At 33.4% G+C, this 27164-nt stretch overlaps 1 protein-coding gene across 1 annotated transcript in view; it reads left to right on the forward strand.

Moving 5' to 3' along the window:
• The first annotated feature begins 292 nt into the window (after positions 1-292).
• The window catches only part of LOC138139787 (caveolin-2-like), a 38887-nt gene continuing 12015 nt past the window's right edge, over positions 293-27164 (forward strand). The window contains exon 1 of the mRNA XM_069060275.1: positions 293-516. The gene's annotated coding sequence lies outside the window, so the exon portion shown is untranslated. The remainder of the gene's footprint in view (positions 517-27164) is intronic.

The following is a 27164-nucleotide window of genomic DNA, read 5'->3' on the forward strand; positions in this document are numbered from 1 at the left end:
GTGTCAGTTAACTTTTTTATATTACGCAATTCGTAGATTTGTCAAGCTCGGTTTTATTATAATTGGCATAGCGATAAGCTCCGTTTTTAAATCAGGTATTTTTGCCAACTTGTCAGTATGTTGAATAATCTAAAATTAAACCAATCCAATGATGGTATTGATTAAACTACGAACGATTGCCAAACAATAATTACGTACAAGTAAATATGGTTGGATGAAGAGTTGCCCTAGGTCAAATGGTCTAAGGTCTCAGATTAATAATCGCTGATCTGGTGAAAATTTTCATCGATTAGTACGATTTTACCAGTCGGGATGAATGAAAGTCACATTTTGGGTTAATAAGCATTAAGTTTTTAATCAGTGGGTGTAATGTCCACATAACTGAGAACGTCAGCGTGTCTGTGAGCAAATAAAAGAAATTTGGAAATTCCCCGAGCTTATCGTCAGGATTATCAGTCAGTTTGTCAATAAATTGGACGATTGGACGAAGAGAACGTGATGTATGGTGGATCTATGGTAATGACAATGATTATTTAAAAATGACAATTACTGGCGGTGTTGCCGGCGTGGTTGGTAACTTAGGTCAGGAATAGACAGTTAGGTATTCTCTGTCTGTGACAATGAACGCTTAGTTGATTTGCCAGCCGCAACGAGAGAAATGCATCTATCTCTATCTCGGAGTGTGACTGTGACCTAGTTTTCCTATTCAGGTCACTATTCGCTTCTTGACTCGTTCAGCTACGCTGATTTGTCCCAGAAAACCCACCAAACAATCCGCTAATTTTAAATAATACGTAATTATTACACGCCGTTTTCCCCTAGTGAAATTCGACGGCGCTAAGTTGGCACCGCTTTTGGGAAACCCAACCGTCATTTAAAATTTAGTCGAAGAGCGTTATTAGCTGACCAAAATGTTTACCCGAAGTTGGTACAATCCGACACCGAAACAAAGTCCAAACCCGCGATAAATTTCGGTATTGTCGCCCCAGTTATCCTCGTTTTTTGTCCATCTGATCACTATTGCAGCCACACTTGCGGCGAAATTGCCCCCATTGTGCCGGAACCGAATTTAGGCTTGTTCGCCGCGAATAGGAAGTGAATAAGGTGAAGGCTGCGTGGGACGTCCTTTTGTAACCTTTGACGGACTCAAAAATCGTATCCTATTGTCCAGATGTTCCGTCAATGTCGCGAACCGTCCAGTTTAAATTTGTTTATTGCGCGAAAATGAGGCGATCAATTGTGGACGTTGATAAGGAGGCGAAATTTATTTTTTCTTCAGGTTGACCCAGATTCGGTAATACTAACGCCTAAAATGACGTTATTTGTATTTTAACATTGGTCGCAGTGGCCTGGTGAAAGAGGAATGGGAGGGGGAGGCGTTCACGCGGTATCGAGAAAGTGCGACCGCAATTTCTGACACACATTTCACTCTGTTATCTCTGTCATCGCGTCGGTTGCGATATGGTTCCCTCTCTTTCTAGTCTTTCTTCGGCCTAGTTTGCGGAGAAACTAAACAATAGTGCAGAATCACAGTATTTGTTTTGTAATTTTATTATAAAGTGAAAATAAACTATTTACTAGATTTATTACGTTTGTTATTGGTTATTTCATTAAAACTTCTAGTATGTAATCTGGATTGAGTCATTTTAGACTCGTGAAAGTTTTCACTAAATTTAGTCCACTTGCCGATTTATTGCCCCCATAAAACTTCATTATTTCGTCCGATTTTTCGATTTTACATAAAATAACTCCTCAAGTTTTATTATACTTCCTAAATCATTTACAAAAGTCTGATCAAACCGCGCACCGCATCCGGTACAGAACCGATGAGAGTTTAGACACCGCCTGTGAAAAATCGAACACAAATTAAAACGACCGACGTCTCCTCTTCTCGGTATACGTCATTACATCACTTTGTCTGCAATTTTCTTTGAACGTTCAATATTGAACATTACAATCCTTGTCAGGTTACCAGCGTCATTATTTCCTGTTTGGCCATTAGCATTGCACCCACTTGGAAAAAAAACTTACCGCTAAAACTCTTATCATAAACAAATAAATTGTTTGATTGTAAAGAGAGTTTTGTAACCTTCGTAAGTCAATAAATAAAGTAATAGCACAAAAATAAAGTTGTTACCTAATAGTTTCCTTGTGATGTATACGTTTGTACAGTAATTTAATTGTTCTGATAAGCAAAAACGGTTAGAATAATAAATGAAGTCATCACAATGAATCAGATAATGATTTAGTGATTTCATAACTCTGAAGAATGATTGCTTTAAAACACAAATTCAGGTTATTTCAATATTTTGTAAAGTTGTAAGTACGTGCGTCCCTAACCATACAAAGTGATTAATAGTTTAGATTCAGGGCAATCGTCATTTGGTTTTATTACTGATTACGATTCATTGGGACATGTGACTCGATCATAGTGTGGAATTTGTCAATAGTTTAATTCTTCAGAAATGACGCTAAAATATTTCACTCTCAAAACTGATCGCTCAAATTGTCTCTTTATTATCCATTAATGGCCAATTGAGACACATTCTACTCGTTGGTTCGTTTTTTCTTTGACCTGAGTAACTGAAAGGGGTTTTATATTTGTTGTGTTGAATTACGAAAAACGCCAGTCAATTGGAAGGCACTTTGTTTGAAAAATTACAAAAAAAACACACAAAATTAATTGTGTAGCTTGGACTCAATGGGGTGAACGATTAGTCGCGACCCGGGACGAATAAGGTCGAGTAAGGGGAGCGCACGCAACGGGGAGAACAAAGGAATACTCTTGCTCTTCCTGGGGGACTCTTACCCTGACTGCGGAATAAGTCGGGCATTTTTCTGGAATAAGCTTTTGCTTAAAAGTATTGTTTAACTTTCATTAGTTTAATAAATTTGTTACAACTTCTTGTGTGGAAGTATCGAGTTTTATTCAAATAGTTAACAATTGTATGTATGAAATACATATGTTAATACAGGTGTCCCAGAATGAACCAGGATAACTTTAACCAATAATGCGGTTTCCTTGTTTTAAAGTATATTTCCTAGAGGTTACTTCGCATTGGTGTACATTTTATGAAATATGATATACAAGGGTGTATTTTTGAAATGAGCCGAAATTTTACCTACGAGGTTGTGGGGCAACGTAGAAGACTAAAAGCAATTAAAAAAAATTGTACCTCAAAAATTAAATGTCATTTTATTGTTTGGCAGAATTTTTTAAATATTTTTTCCGAGTTCTACATGAAGCCAGTAGCTCGTGGTTAAAATTATGCTGGTTCATTCTAGGACACGCTGTATATGAATATTAAATATAAAAATGTAATAAAGTACACAAAATTTCGACAAACTTTATTTAAATTGGGGAATTATGCAAAATGTCAGTCTTATCTAATATTGTAACTTTAAATCATAACAACAAATTTACTAGTTAGTTATCAGATTTAGTTACTCAGGTCAAAAAATCCTACTATATACACAAATAACAAAATTTCCATGAATATCGATACGTTTCGCAAGGCACAGTGGCATTACCAGGAACATAAAACATGAGTTGTGCAATTTAACATCCTGATCTACATAAAAATGAGACTTTTGTTACCAAAAGATGTAACATAGACAGTCTAAAGATAAAATAATATAATTAACAAATGAAAATTACTTTTGGCAGATGTTCAATTGGAAACAAGTCACGTTATGAAGTATATCGCTTTTAAACACCAAGGTTTGACTATTGCCATGTGGGGGCGCCTATTACGCTGTTGACATGATGTAGACTATTCAACTCTCGACTATCTGGTGTTCTAAGTATTTAATGTTATTCGAAAAGAATCAAATGTATGTCTAAGGAAGTTGGAATAAATAATTTCTAAAGAAATGGAGTCGGCTTTCAAAAATTCGTTACTAAGAAGAGCATTTGGATAAATTATGGTAAGCAATTCGGTCTATTATAATACATAAACCGGATTGATCAATAAGTCAAAATTTATAAGCAAATCTGACAGATGGTATGTACATACATAATGTACACATACAAAAATAGCGTTTAGCAAAGATGACTAAAAATACACAGCGAGAGAGGTGCAATGACATACAATAAGTCAATTTTTTAAGTATGACAGTGCCGAATCTTCCATTTAGAACCCACATTCAAGCGACATTTTTATCGAAACTGATGATCGAATCCATTGTCTGATTATGTGATTCTCGAACTATACGAACAATGTTAATTTTTACCTGAAAACCAAGTCAAAACTGGGAATTTGCAATTTTTGTTGGTCTGTTCAATCACGAGATAACGTAATACACGAAAGTTTCAGTAACATTGATTTTGAGTAATAAAGTAAATGTTTTAATCATCTTCGATTTCAAAGTATTTATTAGTTCTTGTTTATAAACATGGTTGTGATAACGTCATAATTATAAATCTGTTTGTTTTTGCATTTTCAAGTGTTGTAATAGCTTTGCAATGTTGAAATAAAGTGATTTTCCGGTATAAAAAATGATGTGTGCAGGAAATTTTGGAACCGTAGGAAATACAGATCGAAAGGTACGGTTCAAGAAATCGACTGTCAAACAACTGAGAGGCATTTCCGGAACAGAAAAATAATTGACCCTTTATGGGCGCGGATTAAAAGTATTTCCGGACGCGGGCGTGGATGAAAAAGCTACTTTACCGGTGGGTCAGCTAAAAAATGTTACTGATGAGGTTTAATTATTTTTCTATGTAAAAAGAGAATAACATGTTGTGTTCCAGTTTCGCGTAAACGATACTATAATTTCCATGCAACAAAAGAAACCAAACAATGTCAATATCAAAAAGCAGTTCCCACTCCTTTGTTTTTTTCCTGCGTTGAAGTTTCTCTTTTGCTAATAGCTAGCGTAACAAGGTTACGAAGAAATAATGAATGCAATATTATTAAACTTTCCCCGGATAATCTCGATTCTGTTACTTTTATTCCACGTTAACGGTTATGTCGAAGTGAAGTCACGTAAGGATACAGCAACGTCAGTATAACATGCCTATCTCAAGACTCTCTACTTTTACGTGATGACTATACAGCCTTTCAAATCAATGCAGCCATTGTGCGCCAATTTTACAATTACACACCGTGGCATAACGATAATTATAACTTTAGCACCGCACAATCCGACAATTCAATTAGTTGAACTGCGTTTACTCTTGTTAATGGCTCTTGCGAAAACCGAACGTTATCACGGGAGAAGGGTTGAGCCCTCGGGCCAGCCCGTGGTCTCCCTTTAGGCCTAAGAGCTGACAGGAGCTTCGCGTTCCGAATTCGGCGATCCACCGGAATTTGAACCCGGATTTGGTGTGGTTCACTGGTTCCGTGGACAATTTCTGTGCCAAAAACAGCACTCTCGTAGAAAATACAGTAACAGTGTCAAATAAAAAACAAATTCACAATTTCTATTTCGCGATGTCAAAGGAAGTGAATCGAAAGCGTGCTGGTGTGGAGTTGGCAGAATAGAGCCGTTCAGAACGAATTTGGGTCAGCGTTTGCTGCAGTCGATTGTATAATTGTGTATTATGAAAGTTATGACCAAAAGTCAGGGCCAAGTTTAGCGGTCAGGTCCGAAGTCTTCCTCATTCTTTGGGAACACTGTTGAATCTTTCTTTCATTGTTTTACGGTTTGTTTGCATAAACTCGATTCATCGCCCGAAAAATTACTGTTAAGATGACGCAACAATTTGTTTACTCTGTCCGATGCAAAATTAAAATCGAATGCTGTATTTGTTCGGCTAATTACGTCCGCCAATTAACACGAATTAGGGTTAACAGTTCGTTTTTGGTATCTTTGAACATATCGCACAAGAAAACCTTCACCCACCATTCAGAAACGCGAAAATTGGAACGCTCGTTCGCGCAAACGTGATAAAAACTTCTTGAAGAGCATGATTAGTATAATTATGGCAAAAAGTGCGTCAGTAATAATTATCAGAAGTGGGACCTGAGCGGCGCAAATTAGATGATCTTTCACTATTTTCTCTTTCCATCGGTAACTCACAAAAATGTAATGAGCATTCTAACGAAAACGTGTGCAGAGTACGCAGTGCATTCTATGCACTTTCAACGGGAAAGCGAATCGGAACGAAATAAATTGTTCCAGTTAAATCGACCAGATCTTATCTGCAATTGTATGACATCAAATCCTATATAGAACGGCATATTTATTGATAAATTTTCCTGTAATTAGGGATACGAGCCTTCGACTTTTTCTCCACAAAACGGTAATCAATGTCAAAGTGTACATTATAATCTCCTTTTTAGGTTTAAAACGAGTAAAGAGACATTTTCATTATTTATTTATAAATTACTTCCGTTCGCGAACGTTAAAAATAAAGCGGTTCACCTTACTACTTTATGAAGTGATTTTATTAAATGCCAACAGATTTACTTCCGTTTTATCCCCATCACAGTTCGCGATATTATGCAAACTCAATTTCAAGGCATCTTTCCTATTTCTTTTCGAATAATCTAACGACATCGATCCCGTCTTACTCGTTTTATAAAATGCGTACACATTCCAAAAACGTCTATTTTGTAAGAATGTGAAGTGACCTTAACCGACAAAACGTCCACTAGACCGGGAAAAATTGCTGATCAATACGCATAAAACCACCGACGAGTATACCGTTCGAATTTAGTTTAACAAACACGAAAATTTATTACATCTCATTTATACAAAAAAAAATCCTTTACACTGAAAATTTGGAAATTGTGTTCGACTAACAAAATCGTTGTGTTATTAATTGTGTGTGGCCAAATTGTATGGTCTGTTTACCTAATTTATTTATTATAACGTTCACTGTAATTTTATTGCATAATTTACACCTATTTAGATTTGTACAAAATAATATTTGTATCTTCGTTTATTACTTTGACATGAGTAAAGTGATTTCTCAATTTATCTCCATACATGCCAATTCAGTTTTAAATTCTGTTAGAGATAGATTTCAAAATTGATAATGACGTCGTAGATAAATAAATGACGAGATCACTGCTCGGTTTAAAATAAATCGACTGATAAAGAATTTATTACAAATTTCCTGTGTCAACATGTTATTTAAAACGAACTTCAAAAAGTAAGAGGACAATCAGTCGAATTTAGAAAATTGCAAATAATTTTATCGAAAGTGTACTTCTTTCTGCTTTCTCATCTAGGAAGATTTGACGGATATTTCCTGGATGAATGCTCGTTATTATTTATCAGAAGCTTCAAATTTTAATGCATCATCTAGATTTCAAAATTTTGAGTTCAATGGACTCAAGACTAGAAAAAAGATAATTAAGCAAAATCGTTTGATAAATATGATAACAATTTTTGATACTCATATATAAAAAGTTTCTTTTGATATTATGTAGTAACATCTTGAATTTGTCTTCAAGATTAAGTAGACTCAATTTTTTTGAAACCTTTGCTACTATTCATCAATCAATTATTCGATTATGTATTCCAGTTATAGAATTTACATTTAAGATTCATGCATTAGAATATTCAATTATTCAAATAAAGTCATTTTGAAATATTTTTGAATATTTAATGTCACAAATATTCAAATTACTGGAATAAAATTTTCTTCGTACTCGTAAGCTTCTTTTTCTCGAAGATTTATCCAAAATAATCCAACTTCAGGTCATTATCGATCATATCTTCAGTTAACCGTTTTATTGAAATCCTAGGTTTGTGAATAGGCTACAAAATGGCCTATGAAATTCACGTATGCCCCTGAGCTTCAAGGCTAAACTGTCAAAATATTTTTTTTCAAATACGAACACATACTTTTTTTTAGTAATTCTGATCGATTTTTATTCTGAAAATAACAATTAACCTCATATAAGAAAAAAAAACACTAACTTTTGAAACAAATGACGAGCACCAAGCGAGAAGCTTTCAAAATGCATTGCAATGTAATAACCTGGAAAAATAAATGACAAATAATAACTTATGGGATTGCTCAGAGATGCCGCCAATGCTTAGCGCAAAATGGAGCGCAGTTTGAGCATAGACGATAGCAGCGTTTTTTTTTACTTTTTTTTTGTATTTTTGGTATATGTATAAGTGTATACTTGTGATACATTGCTGTTTTCAGAATAAAAATCTCTATCATCTGTATGTATACAGGGTGAAATGCATCATAATATGGTATTTTCAATAAGTAAATAAACCGAAAATGGTTAAACATTTTAAATTCAAAAAGTCCAATTTAACTTAATTCCATCCCGAACGAGATGCTTCTGGGAGTTCTAGTAAATTGAAATATGAATAGCCGCAAAGACGCTTTAAAAACAGGGAGTCACAAAACCTTACTATGAATGAAATAGCCCAAAAACCCTTTAAATACACAGAACCGAAAAAACGTGAAACAATATCTACTATGAATGAAAACCAAAAATTTTTTGTACCTTTTTTGCATTGCACTCGGTAACTTTTTAATCTTACTATTCTTCCTAACTTGATATCAGTGGCCTACTCAACTCTTGTGCTGTACAAGGTGATTCAAGTTTTACCGCCAGATCGAAAACATCCATTTATAATCGATTTAAAATTCTCAAAAAATTCAGGAATGATTGTGTATCTCTGCAGAATATTCTGTAAAAATTTCAAATTTTTTAATGAAACAGATAGATATTTCATTTAATTCAATAACCGCTACATAAATTTACATCATTTTTCACTGACAGTTTTTTCAAACATTTAGGAAAAATTTTGTGTCCTTGAAAACATGAAAACATCACCGGTTTTTGAAATTAATGGAATTTGATATTAAAGTACAAAATTTAGCTGTGATTTATTATTAAATTGAGCGGTCACTTCCATAAAAGAGATTGACGTAGGTGGTTTATGGTACCCTCTAGGGACTTAAGAATAACTAGAAAAGTTCTCAACCATGGACCTAGTATTAGTAGTATTAGTACCTCCATGTTCTCAACAGATGTCTGCCAACAATGAGGTATTTATTTATGACACTGTAGTTGTAAATCTTGGTCATTTGTCGCTGTTAATGTTAAAATTGGAATATGTAATTCAAAAACTAATAATTTTCTTTTGATAAATGTGTTCTTTGAATTAATTGTGAATTATGAGTGTGTACGAAAAAAAATTAATTGCACACATTTGAAGCCTTATGTCAAGGGAATGTAACCCTAACGTTTCGTAATTTTTACTAATTTTTTAATAGGGTTTATCGTGCGGGCGGTAAAACTTGAATCACCCTGTACATGACATTTTTGTCCTCCTGCGGAGGTATGAATGCACACGATTTTCACAAATGCTGTGAAGGTGTTTTAATATTCTGAAGTAAATCGATTTCACCCTGTATGTATCTATTTTTTGTAAAATAAATTTTGTAATTTTATGATTTCCATGCTTCTAGTGAATTGAATAAAGGACTTGTCGTTTGGAAATTACGTATAATTACTTCAAATGAAAAGATGAAATACTGTTTCCAGTAGGTGACTATCCTAGGAAAAATGTGGTTTGAAGGCAAAAAACTGTATGCCAATCATTTTTTAGAACAGCAATTATCGGTGTGGGCGTCAAATTTTCTGTGCTTAATTTGGGCAGTACAGATTTACAACGTAATTATAGTGTACACTACAATAAACATCAAAAGCCTCATCTTCGTAACCGGGATGGTTATTGATTGTGGTATTTTTCACAAACAGTAAATAAAGATAAATTATAACATGACATTTTGTGCTTTCAGTTTTTTTAACAAAGGCTGTTGATGCGATAATCCCTTTTGTCGTGCGTTTGGAAAAACCGATTTCACAACAAAGTATTTCTTTCCGGTTTAGGAAAACATACCCGAGCTTTTCGGATTTTTGGACAACAGAGTTATGTCACCTGGCTAAAGTTAATAAAGATAAACAAATAATTCTTGGTATTTATAGATAAGAATCTAAATGATATTGTCTATTGTTCTCGAATTTCGTAAGGTAGATTACGTCACTTGGTCATCCGTCAAATGATCGTCAAATGATATTTTCGGATAAGAGTGTGCTTTACATAATTTAATGTTCGAAAAGCGTGTTGTGTTCCGGTCATGATTTAGTGTGTCATAAACGCGGATGATAAAGACCGAATAAATTACAAAATGCAAAAAGAAGACTCGTTAGCTGGAAGAGTATGACAAATAAAGGGTAACGAACGAGGATCGCGGTTTCGTGGCGTGAATCACGCCGTGCATCCCTTTGTTCCCCATTCTATGAATAATTTCGAACGTGGGGTTCAGCGTAGGCAAGGATTTTCTCCATAGACGTGTTTGACCCGCGTTTCTAGGCCATTGGGACAATTCGCTAAACGAAGATTTCACTTAGCCGCGGGCACATTTACTATCTAACATTTATAATGTAGCCGCTCGGTTTATTTTATAACATTTAATGAGCGTTAAGGTCTAGGTCAAGTTCTTGACCGACGCTTTTGGTAGAGCTCTACTCGACGCTAAATCCGCAACCAACCTTGTCCCATTTGGGACGGACCGGCGAAGAACGATTTCGACGATGACATCGATTCCGGCAAATTGGGTTATCTCTGTATTTGTCGTAGATTACGTAACCCACTTTAACGACTTTATGGCTCGCTTTATTCTGAACTCGTTTTCTCGTTTCTATTGCGTGATTTTAGATTTATTATTCGAACGTTTCCTACGACTGCGGCAAAATATTTCGGATTTGTAAACACACTCCGATTTTATTTATTCCCATCAACAACCGATAAAGCTAACCGTTTTATTCACCATTTTTGTGTTATTTATGAACTTTAGAGCCTTGTCACCTCCTACTTGGCCGTAAAGGAGTCAACGCCAATCCCGACGTGACGTCTTCTAATCGACATTCGGCCCTCATCATCTCAAATTCTCATAAACACGGTTTTTGCCATACAGATTCCGCTGTGATTGATAAATTGAAATCGACAACCACAACTAGTCCAATCGACTTAATTTTCTCGGCCAAGCTGTCGGTGAACAGATGTCAAATTCAGAATGATCTGCTGAAACCCCTAACGACGCTATCTGTCTACACTACTTGCTATTGAATTTTATATTATTACAACAGTACCGATAATAACTGTCCACCTAACTTATTTACTTATTGATGCACTCAATTCTAGAAATAGACATTTTGGGACATTTTCAAGAGCGCCAAATAGGTCGGCTTGACCCAGACTCTGTATTTATTGATCCCGTTAATTACGTTTCGTTACTACTTTAACTTTAAAATAAGCCTAAATGCTTACATTTTTGCGTTCAGAAAGGTTAAAATTTTCATATATAGAAAGAGGTTAAATCCGCATTTATAATCTGACAGATATAATAAACTTATACAGTGTGTCGCACTTACAGTGAAGACAGTGATATTTTCGTTATCTGCAGGATAGTTGAATTTTTACAGTCGTACAGCTTCATGAGATGCATTTGTTGAGATATTCAGCTCAACCGTAAATTGTAACCCAATTCTCCAGATTCTGCTTCGCATTGGAGATATCGAAAGAAATGATTAGAAAAAGTTCAAAATTTAATTTTGATCCCATACAGTGCGTTTGAATGCAAAATTCGCAATTTTGACTTTGTTGCATATATTTTTGATATTCAGTGCCATGAAAACGAAAGAACTTATCAAAAACTAATTAAAAAATAATAATCAAATATTTTTTTTCATTCGACAAAAATTGAAACAAATACTGATTCTGAAACTACATCTGTATATGAAAATTACAAAAACTTAAAATAAAAATTATGCGTTGAAACTCGGTAGGAAGAGTTAGAATTTAATTTTGAAGAACTTTTTTTATAATCTCTTTTAATATCTCCAACGCGAAGCAAAATATGAAGAGTTGAGTACCCGAAAAGATGCCCCACATGAAGTTCCAAGAGTGTGCAAAAATTCAGATCTCTACTCCTTCAGATAACGAAAATATCAGACTTCTTCATCTACTTTACAATAGATTCGTAAAGTGAACATTTTTAAAATAACCAAATATTCATCTAGTTTTGTGAGTATATCATGTTTTATAAAATGTACGCCAATGCGAAGTAACGTATAGGAAATATGCTTTAAAACAAGGAAACCGCATTGGTGTACGTTTTATAAAATATGATATACAGGATGTATTTTTAAAAAGTGCCGAAATTTTACCTACGAGGTTGTTTGACAACGTAGAAGACTAAAAGCAATTAAAAAAAATGTAGCTCAAAAAATAAATGTCATTTTATTTTTCGACATAGAATTTTTTAAACATTTTTTCCGTGTTCTACATGAAGCCAGTAGCTCGTGATTAAAATATCTGCACAACTTTCAAAATCACCGTGTGTGTAGTTTTATTCAAAGATAAAATAACAAGACCTAATTTTTTTATCGGATACACTTTTCAATTTTACGAAAACTTTTTGCTTTGACAATTTTACGAATTAAAGCTCTCGGGCCTAACCAGAATAAAAATGCCCAAATATCTACGAGTAAAATTGTCTAAAGCAAATATATTTAAGTGAAAATTGGGAAATTTATCAAATATAAAAAATTAGGTCGTGTTATTTTTGGCAAGATTATTAAAAACAATTTGAGAACTGACAGGAGTAGCATGCAATTTTATTAATCACTTTTGACAGATGACAGAGTAGTAGGACGTTTTTACCGCGATAAACATTTTTAATTGGATGAAAGCAAGCGCTCTGATTGGCTGAACACGCGGGAATCACTTGAAAAGTATAGTTGGTTCAAGACGCGATTTAATTGAGTATTTTAAACCATTTTTCGAAATATGGATAAAAATGGCGATTCCGTCACATTTTTGAATAGTTTCCCATAAACCTATCAAATCTGAGAAAATCCTTTTAAAGTATTTTCCAAAAAATTAAAATCCTTACTCATCGTGGTTTTGAATTATGTATTACTGAACAAATTAAAAGGCTAAAATCACTTGTATTTCTCTGAAATGAAAACTGATATAATCCCACTGCTGAGCTTTTTGAGTGTAGATTTTTGTATATAACAATAAATATTATTTAAATATAACAATTTGGGGATAAATATGAGATAAAGTAATCCGATGTTAAATACTTAACAGGTAGACAAGAAACAGGGAAGTGTTTAATTTATCTAATTCACGTAATCCCGGTGTGACTATTGCTTTGTTATCCTTGAGAAAACATTGCCAAAGAATACGCAGTGATAAATTTCATTTAATTTTTAGGTACCAATGAAATTAGGCTTTGTCGCTGATGGTTTGAGAAAATTAATTCAATCGTATAACAATAACTTGATAATGTTATCGACGTTAAAAGAATTATTTTTAAAAGAATACAAAACGCCAGTTACAGCGTGGAAACTAAGGACACGTGATTTATAAACTCATCCACAAGATAAAATACGTTAGTTTTGAAAACGCATCGGGCACACGTGGTATTTTAGGTTTGTCCGAATGATTTATGAGTAAAACATTATAATTAACGTGAACCACGGATTACAATAGTTCGGTGCTTAAGATAACAGAAATGTTTTCAAGATAACCCGTTCAAAATTCTTTGTTTCGTATTTTAAGGAAAACCCCTGTCACGCCGAATGTAAAGTTTTCACGGCGAAAACAGCAAGAAAGTGGACAATTAGCTAATTAGAATGATAGCGGCCTATAATTGAATTAACCTGATTAATTAGTTGTAAGTGTGATTATATCTGGGGTTTACAGAGAGAAAGTTCCCCGGTGATACGTTTTCATTTTTCATTATTGCGATGCCGCGAAGTGAATCAAAAACTCCACTAAATCACCAAAGAAGTCAATGCAACCATGAAAATATTCTCTTTATGATATCACGATTGAAAGTGTGCGATTGTCGGTCATACGAAACAATTAATTACGTGATCGTTTTGACCTCTTGTAAGTCAGGTTCCTTCCAATGTGTTTACACAAAACACAATGAAATCAACAAAAATGGCAATCACAAATAATGTAATAGAGAATGTTAGAAAAATGACCATGTGCAAGGTAACTCCGTAAGAATATGTACCGAGATGACGCAACTAGGAAATGCAATGAACGATCATTGCACGTGAAGATGAAGGAAGTTTGGGCCAAGGTGAAAATATGCAGATAAACAACGAGGTTGTTTACACATTTTTATGCGTTAGAGGATATCTCCACTTGTGATAAGAGCTACTAATGTGACAATGTCGTATCAATGCTTACTCAATAGCTTAATCACAACGACTTTAGTTTTTCTCTTTCCACCTTCTAACAGACGATTTGACGCCTCCGCAACTTATCTGCGAAGGTTACACAGCTAAGATCGTAAAGGTGTGCCCTTATCACTGTTTGTCAACAAATTGTAGCCAGACAGGAGGGTACAAGCAGTTGCAAGTGCAAAAATGCAAACATTTTACTATATTAGTCTTCAGTTATTACTTATTAGATTATCCGCGAAGAGCAGCTGCCTCTGAGAGGATCTGTGGAAGGTCTGGCCAAAACAATATTGAATATTATAAAATCGGCTTAAGATGCAAATCGAGGACGTAGACATAAAACATAATAATAAGTTAAATGTTATTACGGCGAGAATTGCAAGACCTCGATCGACAAGGCTGTATTACGCATAGCAATAAGGAACTGCACCACGTCCACGCCTGGCCCTGATGGTGACTGCATTGATCACGTATCCGACATACGACATCGGTATCAAAAAATTACATCCAGCTTATGGCACTTGTTATGGCCATCGACATTAATAGAGTACATTGGTGCCGAGTTCCAAGGAAAATCAAGCCGATTTATAAATCCCACCAACAGCTGATGCTTTAAGCCGCTGTTTATCGAATATTGAGTGGCATTTGATCCACCGATCGTTCACTCTAATGAAAATACATCCAATTACACACAAATGGATCCATCTACAACGCTACTTTTTCAGAATAAATATTTTTTTAATAAAATTGTTCGTCACGATTACAGTTTACAAATATTGTTTTAGATTTATCTTAAATCGATTGATCAGTATCTTATTGTTCGATAACAAAAATAAAATTGTAAACTATTAATTCACTGGAAAACAATCAAAAGTGTTTCGATGACGTATGAATTACGATAATTAATAAATAGTGTAAGAAAAAACTTTTTCGTGAGGCTGACAGCGTAAAAACCCATAGCGTCGTATTTTTTCACGAAATCTTATTAAATCGGTACGATTTTTCCTTAGAACAATATCATTATTGATTAGAAGGAGTATCAAAATTAAAGACAGTTGAGGTTAAGTGGTTAAGTCCTACTACAGACACGTTATGAAAAGGTAATCCCAAATACAGTATGATACAGCAACCGCAAAAATCCCCTCAAATTACTATTTGATTTGTCTGACCTTCGAGATTTTTTTAATTAAAGAAAGAAAATAAAGTAGTACAATACAAAATAAATTACAGTTTTGTAGGTTTATTACTGTAAATGATACATATTTAGCTCTCTTGGTTATGTTACAGCTCTGTGCTAAGAATAAATTCGATTATTCGAATTATAGAATTCACATTTCTGATTCATGTCTTAGAATATTCAGTTATTTAAATAAAGTCATTTTGAAATATTTTTGAATATTTAATGACACAAATATTCAAATTATTGGAATACATTTTTCTTGGTACTCGAAAGCTTCCTTTTCTCCTCGAACATTTATCCAAAATAAACTTACTTAAAACTAGGTATAACTGCAGACAAAATAATTTTGCAAAATAAATTATAATTTTGCATGACTATGACTACTGTAAATAATATTTGGCTCTCTTGCTGTGATAAATATGTAAAATAAATAACATTTATAAACTTTTTGATTGTTCAAAAATTTCTGAAGTCGATGCAAATTTTTAAACTAGGATTAACTTTTCTATATGTATACAGGGTGTCTCAAAATTCGCGAATTCCGAATTCAGAGCGTTGTAGGGGATCACTTCAGTAGTCCAAATATGGAAACAAAAAAAAAATCGGGACTCCCGCCACAAAGATATTTTTCGAGCTTAACTGGCTCCTTCCCTATCACGCTTTGAATTCGGAATTCGCGAATTTTGAGACACCTGTATGTAAAATTACTTCCAAAGAGACCACCATGTGGCGACACCTAGTTTGTTGCCAATCAAAACATTTTATCTAAAAATTAGTCAAAAATAATTAAAAGGGTATTATGTAGTTTTATCATTATCATTAAATGAAAAAATACCGTTGTTATTTATTCATTGAATTTTCCTTTCATACATTTTTTATTGATGACAGTACATTCCTAATTTATCTTACAAAGAGTCAAAATGTGAAACGTCTGCAATAATTTAAATTTTTTCGGCATTCGGGAATGCATTCGTGTTCCACATGGAAAAAAGATGAAGATAATGATAAAACTGGGTGTAAAAAATAAATCCATTAATTATTCAAAATTTATTCGGGTGATTTTTAAAATTTCCAAAACGCTGTAGCACCTTTATTTATTGTCCAATTTCAATAAATAAAGTATCAAATAAAATGGCTTCTAAAAGACCATAAATTGTCATACAATTATATAAATATACAAGGTGATTCACGAATAGTGTCTGACTTAGCACCTTTATTCCTGCAATATAAATTACTCGTAGAATATTTTGCTGTTTTTCAATTTAAATACAATTTTGTGATCATAGTAATCCGATTTCAGAAAAATGAAACAATAGATACTGTCAATCAAATGTGTCAGAATATGTAATTATATTTTTGTAAATACATAAATCAGACACTATTCGTGAATCACCCTCTATATATTTTAAATAGTAGGCAAATTTTGGACGACATTCAATTTTCTTATTTCAGTTTGTGATATATGTTTTTTTTACTTTATTTCATAATCAATATTTTTCTAAACATTGCTGTATAAAATATTTTTTTTCAATAAATAATAAAAATAATAAACAAAACTCCTTTTATTTAATTTTTGCTACAATGTATCGTTAAACAAAATTTACGAATATGTAGTTGGAATTTTTTGTAAAATTAAAAAAAAAAGTAAAAAAAAATATGTATTTATACCTACAGCAAAATTTAACAAAATAAAAAAAAAACAGGTATCACAATTTAGAATAAGAAAATGAAATATCACTTCACTTACATTACTTCTTTAAAAAACATTGTTGTATGTCATTTTATAGTCTCTTACACGCCCTTTCATTTGATGTATGTATTATTTATTGAAATTGGACAAAAAATAAAGTTATTAGAGCATTTTGGAATTTTCAAAGATCACTCTGTATATAATAATTAATGAACAGATCTTATTTTACTTCACTGGAGCACTAATATCTTAGTATTAGATTCTTCAAAAAAATATGTTAGTGTTGAGCACTTAATTCGTAGTGGAAACGCAGTGACTGTAGCCTTTTCATTTTATTAAAAATGAACATAGGTAATTCTACATATACCGGGTGGGGCATCGTATACGCGCACGCGAGAAATCGCGACTTCTAATTAAATTAAATTGTCGAAATTTTATATACCTAACTAATTATTGATAAGGTATATTTGAGAATTTTTAAAAAAAATTTTGTTAATAAATAAGGTCGTAACAGTTTTATTAGTTTTCTGAAATTAACTGTTAATTTACCCATAAAGTTTTTACACTAGATGAATCTGTATCTGCTAGCGCATCAAACCCTGGTGGCACAATTACAAATTTTGACTTGGTTAGCTAAACAATTAGCTTTTTTATTTAAACGCAAACCAGACGGGTGATTTATGGCACAATGGTATAATTTCCCAACAAAAGGTATTGCCGACCGTTTTAAACCTTTTTGCCTTAAAATTGACAGTTTCCATTGTCACCTTAATTTACGACAGCACAAGTAGCAGGTCATAAATAAAAATGATTTTGAAAGTTGAAATGTAAAACTGCGTTTAATTCAAAATCTAATTGGTGTTTTTTTCCGCTGATTTCGTAAATAATTATAGGAAGTGAATCTGGGTAGGTTAGTATAAAAATCAGAATTTGACTTTTTTGTTGAAATTTACATTTTATTTTTTTTGGCTTTGTTTGTAAGTGAAAAATTATCAAAAAATTATGAAATGTACCTTACCAATAGCCAGGTAAGTGTGAAAAATTTCGACAATTTTATTTAATTAGAAGTCGCGATTTCTCGGGTGCGCGTATACGATGCCCCACCCTGTATAATAATTTTTAGTATCCAGATTGAATGTCCGTCCTAATTTGGCATTTCATTATTAAACTAATCTATTGCGCTAATGTTTGGAATGTGTAGAAGTTTCAATAAAATTGCGTATAATTGGGACATACATACATCTAAAACAAATTAAACTTAATACAGATTTAGATTTTGGTTTTATTTAAAATCCAGTCTCTTTTTTTAGTTTTAACGCCAGTTTTGAATTAAATTTAATTTGAATTTAAATTTTATTACATATTTCATATTATTATCAATATCTATGTACTAATAATAATAGATTGTTGTTTGCTACTATTATTACTAAAATTTATTTTACTGTGTTAAGTGAAAGAGAGAGAGATAATTTTTAATTTTTCAATACTTGAGAGAATTGTGAGGCACAGACAGCTCTTTTCGTGACTGCTGATACTGGAACATTTCGTGGTTTGTTTTCTGTCGAAATCTGTAAATTTTGGCATAATTAATAACGATTTGCGTAAAAAAGCAGGTTGGAAAGAGGAAGCGCAATAATTGCTGATGGCTTCCTGTTGGATTTGCGCTGATTCAATCCAATTATGCAATTGAGGTTTATTTATATATGCTGGCATAAGATAGTGTAGTGGCCGGCCGGTCGGGTAGCGAAATATCATAAAAATTTGGCAAAGAGGTCAACAAATCTAACAAGGAAAAGACGACGAGATAACAAACTCGACGATAACCGTTCGAATGTGCTGAATTCTAAAATTATACTCGCCAACTAAATGGAAAAATGCCTGTTACGTAAAAGAGCACGTGGCGGTGTTTTGATGTAGCAGAAGCCAATAACGGTAAATAATATTTCACCTACATGATATACTATTACGTAAATATTTGCAGGAATAAATAAATTAATTCAGTGCCGTTCGAGTGGTTACGCAACCCAGACAGAACGTACGCTGCGAACATGTGAAGCTGGGGCTTCAAACGTGACTACCTGAAATGTCGACAAGTTTCAGAAGCTAATGTTTTCAGCCACGTGCTCGCCAACAACTGCACTATGCAAAACGCAAAATGGTACATGCCATTCTTCGTTTCTCTCGCAAACGTCCACTTTCCGCGTCGGATTGGGACAGTCTTATCGTGACAGTTGCAACTGTCATTGCAAGATTTTAGGTGCGCTTGTTAATCGAACCGTGGCGCTGTCTGTCACCGCTCAATTATTGGCCAACGTGATGTACGAAGGGTGAACGATTGGCAGAGTGAAACACTCCAATCAGTAAGACGACCCGGCGACCACTTCTGTTTTCTCGTAAATTGGCGAAATAATAAAACATTAACAGCGGTGACGGTGACAAATGAAAAATGGTCCAGTGTTTGTTTCCGTCCGACAGCGTCAACAGTCTGGCGTCGGGGCGCGTCCACCTTCGTCGTCACAAACGTCAAATTTCTGTTCCACCGACATTAACGATTCATCCTACGAAAGATATTCCAAATTTATCGATTCATGCTCGTTTGGTGGAGAATGGAGAATGATGCAGTCGTAAAATTGCTTCGACTCACTGACCTGGCTCAACTTTTTACTACTAATGTCTAGTTTGTTTATATGTAGTTAATTACGCTATTTACACAAGCACCAATCAAGCTTGACAGTCTTACGTAATAAGTCAATCTTCTCTGGTGTATCAAAACGGGCCATTTACAACATTCTCTTGGATCAAATTCACTAAAAATACTTCTTTCTATAAATTACGTAATTAATTGTACGGTTGGCAGACCAGAGTTTAGCATCAAGTATCCAGGGTCGCGACAGGAGTGGTGGCCGACCTTGTGCTTGTGCAAAAATTCATTTTGTTGCTCTGTCCTGCAGGGGACAGGAAAGTGACAGTTTTCCAAGCACTTTTTATAAACAAAGCTATATGACAATGTTTCATAAAATTGATATATGTATGTAACAACAAAGTTGTCAATTTTGAGATTCTCCCCCTTCAGATGATTTATCACAAATGGGTAAATTATCACTTGCTCCTTCGAAAAGCAGTACCTAGCTCTGAATTGCGTCAGATAACTATGCCATAATTCGCTGCAAAATTACATAAAGCTACAAACTCACCTTTTTCTAAATTTTCTTTGCAATAATTAAAATATTGTGCTTGGATTTTTGCCATAAAATCATGCTTGCCAAGAATATATAAATGCATCAGTTGACACGACCCCACCAGGAGTGGTGATCGGTTTTGTGCAAAAATTAATTTTGCTGTTTTGTGCTATTTGTTGCCTTTCCAAATGTGTCGAAAATCATTTTTTTAAGAATGGGACGTGCTTACATTATTTTAACCACATGATAATTCAAATACAAGGGTTTCAGTAAGTTCTTTAGTATGAAACAATTTAGATTTATCATTGAGGATAGTTTAAAATACAGTGTTTGACAAAATTTGGAATATTGGAAATATGTACATATGTATTTTCTTTCCAGTTGAGCTTTCGAAAAGAATTCGAACGGTTAATAATACTTTTTAAAAGAAACGCTTTCGGATAATTTTCATTTTTCGGCCCCTTTCTGATCCCACGTAAAGTTTTTATCTCAATTTCTTTAAATGGCAACCCCCATTTTTTGCAAATTTGTAGATATAGATTATCAAATTTTGATTTACGTCCATATACCATATATCTTTGGACTCATGATTTCTGAGACATCATAGCAACAAAGTAATTCTGATATGTATAAAGAAAATAAAAAACAAATGATAAATACCCCTTCATGCATATTTTTCTAAAAACTAAAAAATCATCTTCCGACAACATCAATCAATGTAAATGTTCAAACTGATTGGCATTTTTTTTCTTAACAGTACCTTGGTAGTTTTGTGAGTCAGAATGAAAATTTTGGATTTTTTTTTGGAACTGAATTCTTTCGCAAAAAATTAAATATATTTTTCAAACGGTGTCTAACAAGTAAGCGATGCTGGATTGTATTTCTTTTTTTACAAAAAATTAAATCTGTTTTCCCAGTTTTTGCGATTTTCTAGAAAACTAAAAAGGTTAAGGTACCTATTACTTTTATAGCTCAAAAGGAACGCCTTGAAGAAAGGAATCTAACGATAGAGGTAGAAAGTTCAGTGCCATACGATGCCTAATAAGGGAGCCATGGTCGATTGAATTCGCTTTTTTCGACAAACATTAAATTTGTTTCCCAATATTTTAAGATTTTCTAGAAAACTAAAAGGTTTAAGGTACATATTATGTTTATAGCTTAAAAGAAACATCTCGAAAAGAGCAATCCACAGATATAAAACGCAATACCATACAATGCTTAATAAAGGCACCATGATCGATTGAATCTGCTTTTTCAAAAAACATTAAATTTGTTTTATCAGTTTTTTGCGAGTCTCTAGAAACCTAAAAGGTTGCCCAGAAGAAGCGTTTCGAAGAGTAGAATCCAACGGTGCAAAGTTCAATGCCCTACGATATCTAATAAGGGATAAATGCATGAAAAAAAAGGTGATTTTTCACTTTAACTACTTCTGGAATTTTCGCGTGTTTTCTGGGTAGACAGCCTCAGGGCGTCCTCCTACATCGTTTTCCACCACTCAAACCTTGTGCAAATGAATTTTCCTTACCCTTTAGTTATACTAAGCCATTGGCGCGACCTTGAAACACAACAAGAGAGAAAAAAAAGGCATTTGCACAAGTTTTGAATGGTGGGAAACGATCTAGGAGGACGCCCTGAGGCTGTCTAGCCAGAAAAAACGCGAAAATTCCAGAAGTAGTTAAAGTGAACAATTACCAAAAAAATAACATTATTATTAGACTTAAAAATGAATTTAAACCAAAAATGTCTATCTAAGCATGTAATTTTTGCAAGGGTTTAACTCTGGACTGAACTAAAAAATATAAAAACATCGACCTACACTGCAGGACTTTTTTGTCTGTGTATAATTTTCTGTGTCGTATGATTCGCAATTGATTATAAAAATTGCAATTTGTTCGCGAAAATGGTGGCAGCTCTTGGCCGTCCCTGTGCGCTTGGGGTGGCCCTGTGGGTACCTCACACCCTACAATATTTACATTTTGCTAGTCTTGATCGTGTATTTCAACAGGATATAGCGCGCCTGCACACAGCAGGCCAGAGTTAAAACGTAGGTGTGTAGTTGCAATTGAACCCTCCTGACAATGCAAACGACTTTCGACTATGAATTGATCGACATAGTTGTCTTTAAGTTATAATTAATATTTTAGTCTTGATATTTTACGTATTTTACATACTTATTTAGTACGAATATGTTCTCAAGACTGTCTATCACAATTAGTTCCATAAATTATGCTCCTTCCCCCGTAATTGAAACGGGAGACCACAGTCATTTTATTCGGTCAAGAACCCTTGACACGCGCATAATAAATGTGCCTATTTATAAAATTAATTTAAATATATTGAGCATTTCAACAGTGATGACACTCAAAAAGGTTATAAACAAAAGTCAACTGAAAATAGCGGCTTTCTCGTATTTATAATTTTTATAAAACTTTTTAGAAAAATATTGCTGCAATTATTTTGTTTTATTTGCAGTGTATTCTTTATAAAACAGAATTCATAATTGTATCTATCTACGATCACTTTCAACAGAACCACTTTGATAAAAATGGAATTCCATATTTATCATCGTCAAAATATTTTATTCATTAGCTCTCCGATTTCCATTAAAACAGTTATTTCGTCAAATACTCGAAAGGATAAACTATTCGGATCCGGATACGCATAAATTATCCGATTACCTAAGGATAAATTTAACAATGATTTCATCAATTTCTAACGTTACGATTTTAAAGTACAGTAATCGTTTTGAGTGGAACACAATTCTAATCTTGCAGCTTCTTACACATACATAGATGGTATTCATTTTTAAACACACTGTAAGCGCGAATGGAATTTTAATAGATCTTCAAATTAAGTTTCTTTTATTAGCATCTTTACGTACGAACGTCTGTACACACATTTTCTCTTTTTCATTTCTCTTTGGAGACAAACTTGAAATACTAAAATACGAAGATAATATTTTAATAACGAACTTCCTCCCTTTTAAGTGACACCAGTAATGAAGGAAGTTGTAGCATATCTCGTAACCCTGTACAAGTGCAATGCTAATTTGTTACTTTTGATAAGTGGAACGAAACTTTTATTTATGCTTAAGTCGAGATAAAGCAGGTGTCCTTTGAGAAAAGGCGAGTGAAGGATAATACGCGGAACTCGCTATAACCTATCCTAACCTTCTGTCAACCACAATGAGGTTACTCTTGTCATATTGTTGTGATACGTGAACCCCGCAAACACCCCCAGTTCGTGTAAATGTTTCGCTAGCGTTTTGCAACGATTCGTAACAAAAACTTTAACATGTTACTTGTTTTATTGCAACATTAACTAATATTCTAATATACAATGGCATCGATATAGAACAAGTTATTCAATACTTATGAAATCTATTAACGACCTTCGCGGTTTTTAAACTTCCAGGGCATTGCGCTAGCCAATAAAATTAATTACATATTACATTTACTTCATTCATTATGTCGGCTGATGAAAACCATTTTGCCAGGATTACTTATTATTTTGATATTTCACACCTAAAATTGCGACGTATGTTCATAAACAAACAATTTGTTGTTGCTTAATGATCACATCTGACATTCAAGCCACACGTACTCGTATGTACAATAATGGACAACTCGCTTTCGAATCAGATTTTTTTCATATATTCATGACTATGGGACCAGTCTGTATACGGGGCGCCGTAATTAGCAAAAAATAATCAAGAATTCGTCCAAAAATACATAATAATGCAACCTTCAAACAAATTAGTCGGTAATAATGTAATTTATATCCTATTGGCCTCAACGCAATATTTATGTAATTGAAAATTATTTATGAACTTACAAAAAAAAATCGATGATTACCATATATTTAAAACTCGTTCCAATTTGCTACTTTTTGCCGTATAATTAGATTTTTAAATAGAACGTTAAATGCTAAAAATGACAGTTTGACGTAATAGTTACCGTTACTAACAAATATCTCATATTCATCTCTCATTGTAAAAATAATTGTGGGTCAACACTCCACACACGTTGCGATGATTTAGAATCGTTGCAGATTTTACCGTTTGCAAAATATGTAAGTCGGTGTATTTAATCAGTTAATCTCAATTATCTGTACGTAAAATGGCAATATTTATGAACGCAGCTCTATAATTTATTTATTGTGTAGAAATTCTAATAAAAAATGCAAAACACTCGAGTTTATATTTACTTAGGATTTTACTTGCAAATAACTTGAGGTTACCGACATCAACCAGACAACAACGAACAAATTAAAGGACAATAACACTAATAACAGAATTTAAACTATACAAAATATTCCACTGTCCAGTGATTTTTTGCACGATTACGTTGTATCTTGTTACTTAATAAGTTATTTTTGTTATTAATTTTAAACGTAAATATGGTTGTTGTTGGCGACTGTTTTGAATGTCAAAGGAAACCTAACGATAAAAATACAAATTTTGAAACGATCGTGAGGATCATTCACACGAACTCTATTGCAACACCTTACGAAACATTTTTATTGTCATTACTAAGCCAAAAACAATTTTAAAGAGTCGATAGAACGATATAGATCGGTCTAAGTGAATCATCATATTAATTGTGATGAAACGTCGCAATAGTCTTTTGTGACGTTCCAATAGTGTTTCCCACCTTTCCGTCGATATTCCCTGTTCTTGATATCGACATACAACGCAATACTCTGTGAACTCTTCTTCATTTTTTATCACAAATGTGTCTCAACGCGCCATTTCTTTGTTCTTCCTGTCTTCATTTTAGGCATTTTGAGGTCTCGAAAAGCTATCACACACATAGATAATGAAATCGCTTCTAGGTGTCATAGTCTCCGTTGCCAATTTCTGTGTAGTGGCACCAACGCAGTAACGAGCAAAATTTTAATATTCTTCTTTTGTTTATGCGTACAACGTACAATGCAGGTTATCACATCCTATTCATTATCATTTGTGTTCATTGCTATTTTATTGTTTTACTTCGTAAAAAATCAACAAAATCCGTTGCACTTATCTTGTTTTCGTTCTCGAGTAATATTAACAAAAAAAATTGATTCACGATAAACTACACCATCACATATGGCATTCGATTTCAAAACTAATCTGAAACGAAATTAATAAAATTTGAAATTCTAATATTGTTGGAGGCGACAAAATGCCGTCTGCGCGCCATATCCAGAACAACTGTCAAAAATGACAGCTGTCACAAGCGTACGAAATTGTATCAAATCATGTGTAATTAAGCTCATCGTGAAGATTTGTTTTGAATTTGGTTGACCTCCTTGTTTGAAACAAATAAAATGTAATAAGATACCGCAACCAATAAAAAAATATGAAAATGACATTTTTATTGTCACGTGCAGTTAGATATTAGCTACCAAGGAAAAAGCCGTTTGTTTTAATAAAAATGTCAACCATACATCGTTAAAAATTTATAAAACAATTAACCGTGGTATTTAATAAATGTGATAATAGAGAAGCAGTTGCAAATTTTCTAATTTGTTTGATGATGCGCTGTTTTTGTGAATACGATGGTTTGAAAACGCAGAATAGAAAGATGCGATGATAGGATGTGAGATTTTTAATGGGAAATGAGTTAGTTATAAGCGATGAAGAACGAATGATTTCATTTTGATGTAATGTTCTTGTATTAACATGTGAATGAAATATCAACATTTAAACCGCATAGTTTACGTAATTTATACAAAATTATATAAAACGAGGTGCAAATGAAGCCTATTATTTAAAACGATCACGCGGTAGAGCCGCACTATGTAGAATGACCGTGTGCGGGTAAAAAGAGCCCCGCGTTGTCGTATCCACGTGACAACGTGTTCACAAGAAATAGCGTTGCTCCCGTTAGTTACACAACGTTTCAACCAGATAGTTTTATTTTTTATTTAAACATGAGCCAAGAAAATCATTTTCCGTTAATAAAGCAGAGCAAAATATAGACGACAAAAAGCGTCTCAGATGGCGAACGTTATAAAAGCGTAAAACGATACCAACAGCGAGCTCGAGACTTAAAATGTTCATCCTGTAGCCATTTAAAGACTAAAAGCTGACACCATGCTAAATCGATAGCTTATGTATAGGTATGTAGGTATACTTAGTCCTCTACATGCAATTGTGAGAATGGCAACAAGACAGTCGGTTGTTACTCTCGCGTAGCTACAATTACCTATTAGTGTCACATGGGCCATACAAATAAAAAATAATTAAGCCACCTGAAACATTGAGGAACTTATTTGACATAATTGGGATTAACTACGGTTATTGACGAAGACGGCAACAAGAATTGGCCAATAAATTAACATTCAATTTTTTGTGCCAATAAAAGGGTGTTATCAAAAATTATCCGGAAGATTTTTATTATTTTTTCTTTCCTTATTGGGTGAACTACACTTCTAGAAAAAAGTAGCAAAATAAATTGGTATCAAGTCAAAGATACATTTATTGTTGCCAGCTTTTTTGTTGATGATGAACCAAAATTCTTGTCTGCTTAAACATCAATTTAAAATTGCTTCGCATAGTATTAATTCTTGAAAAAAAAATGCAAAAACACGTCAAACAGATTTTTAAATTCTGCGTCTTTTAACGTACATATATAGAAAAAAAATGGGTCAAATTTGTCAAAATTATGACGTCATTAATATTTTTTCCAAATGGGAAGCTACAATTTCGATTAGGTTATTTGATAGAACTTATTTTTCTGGATTATAAAAATCTAGTTAAGTAGGAATTACAAAAAAAAAAAAAACAATTTAATAAAGAACGAAATAAACTTGATTTTAATAATAACTAATAAATAAATTAAACAATACTTTAAAACAAGTATTTACTCTTAAAACTGTTTGACGTGTTTTTACATTTTTTCAAAAATTAATACTGTACGTTTTCTGAATTTTGT

The sequence above is a fragment of the Tenebrio molitor genome, chromosome X (genome assembly GCF_963966145.1).
Source record: "Tenebrio molitor chromosome X, icTenMoli1.1, whole genome shotgun sequence".
NCBI classification, from domain to species: Eukaryota; Metazoa; Arthropoda; class Insecta; order Coleoptera; family Tenebrionidae; genus Tenebrio; species Tenebrio molitor.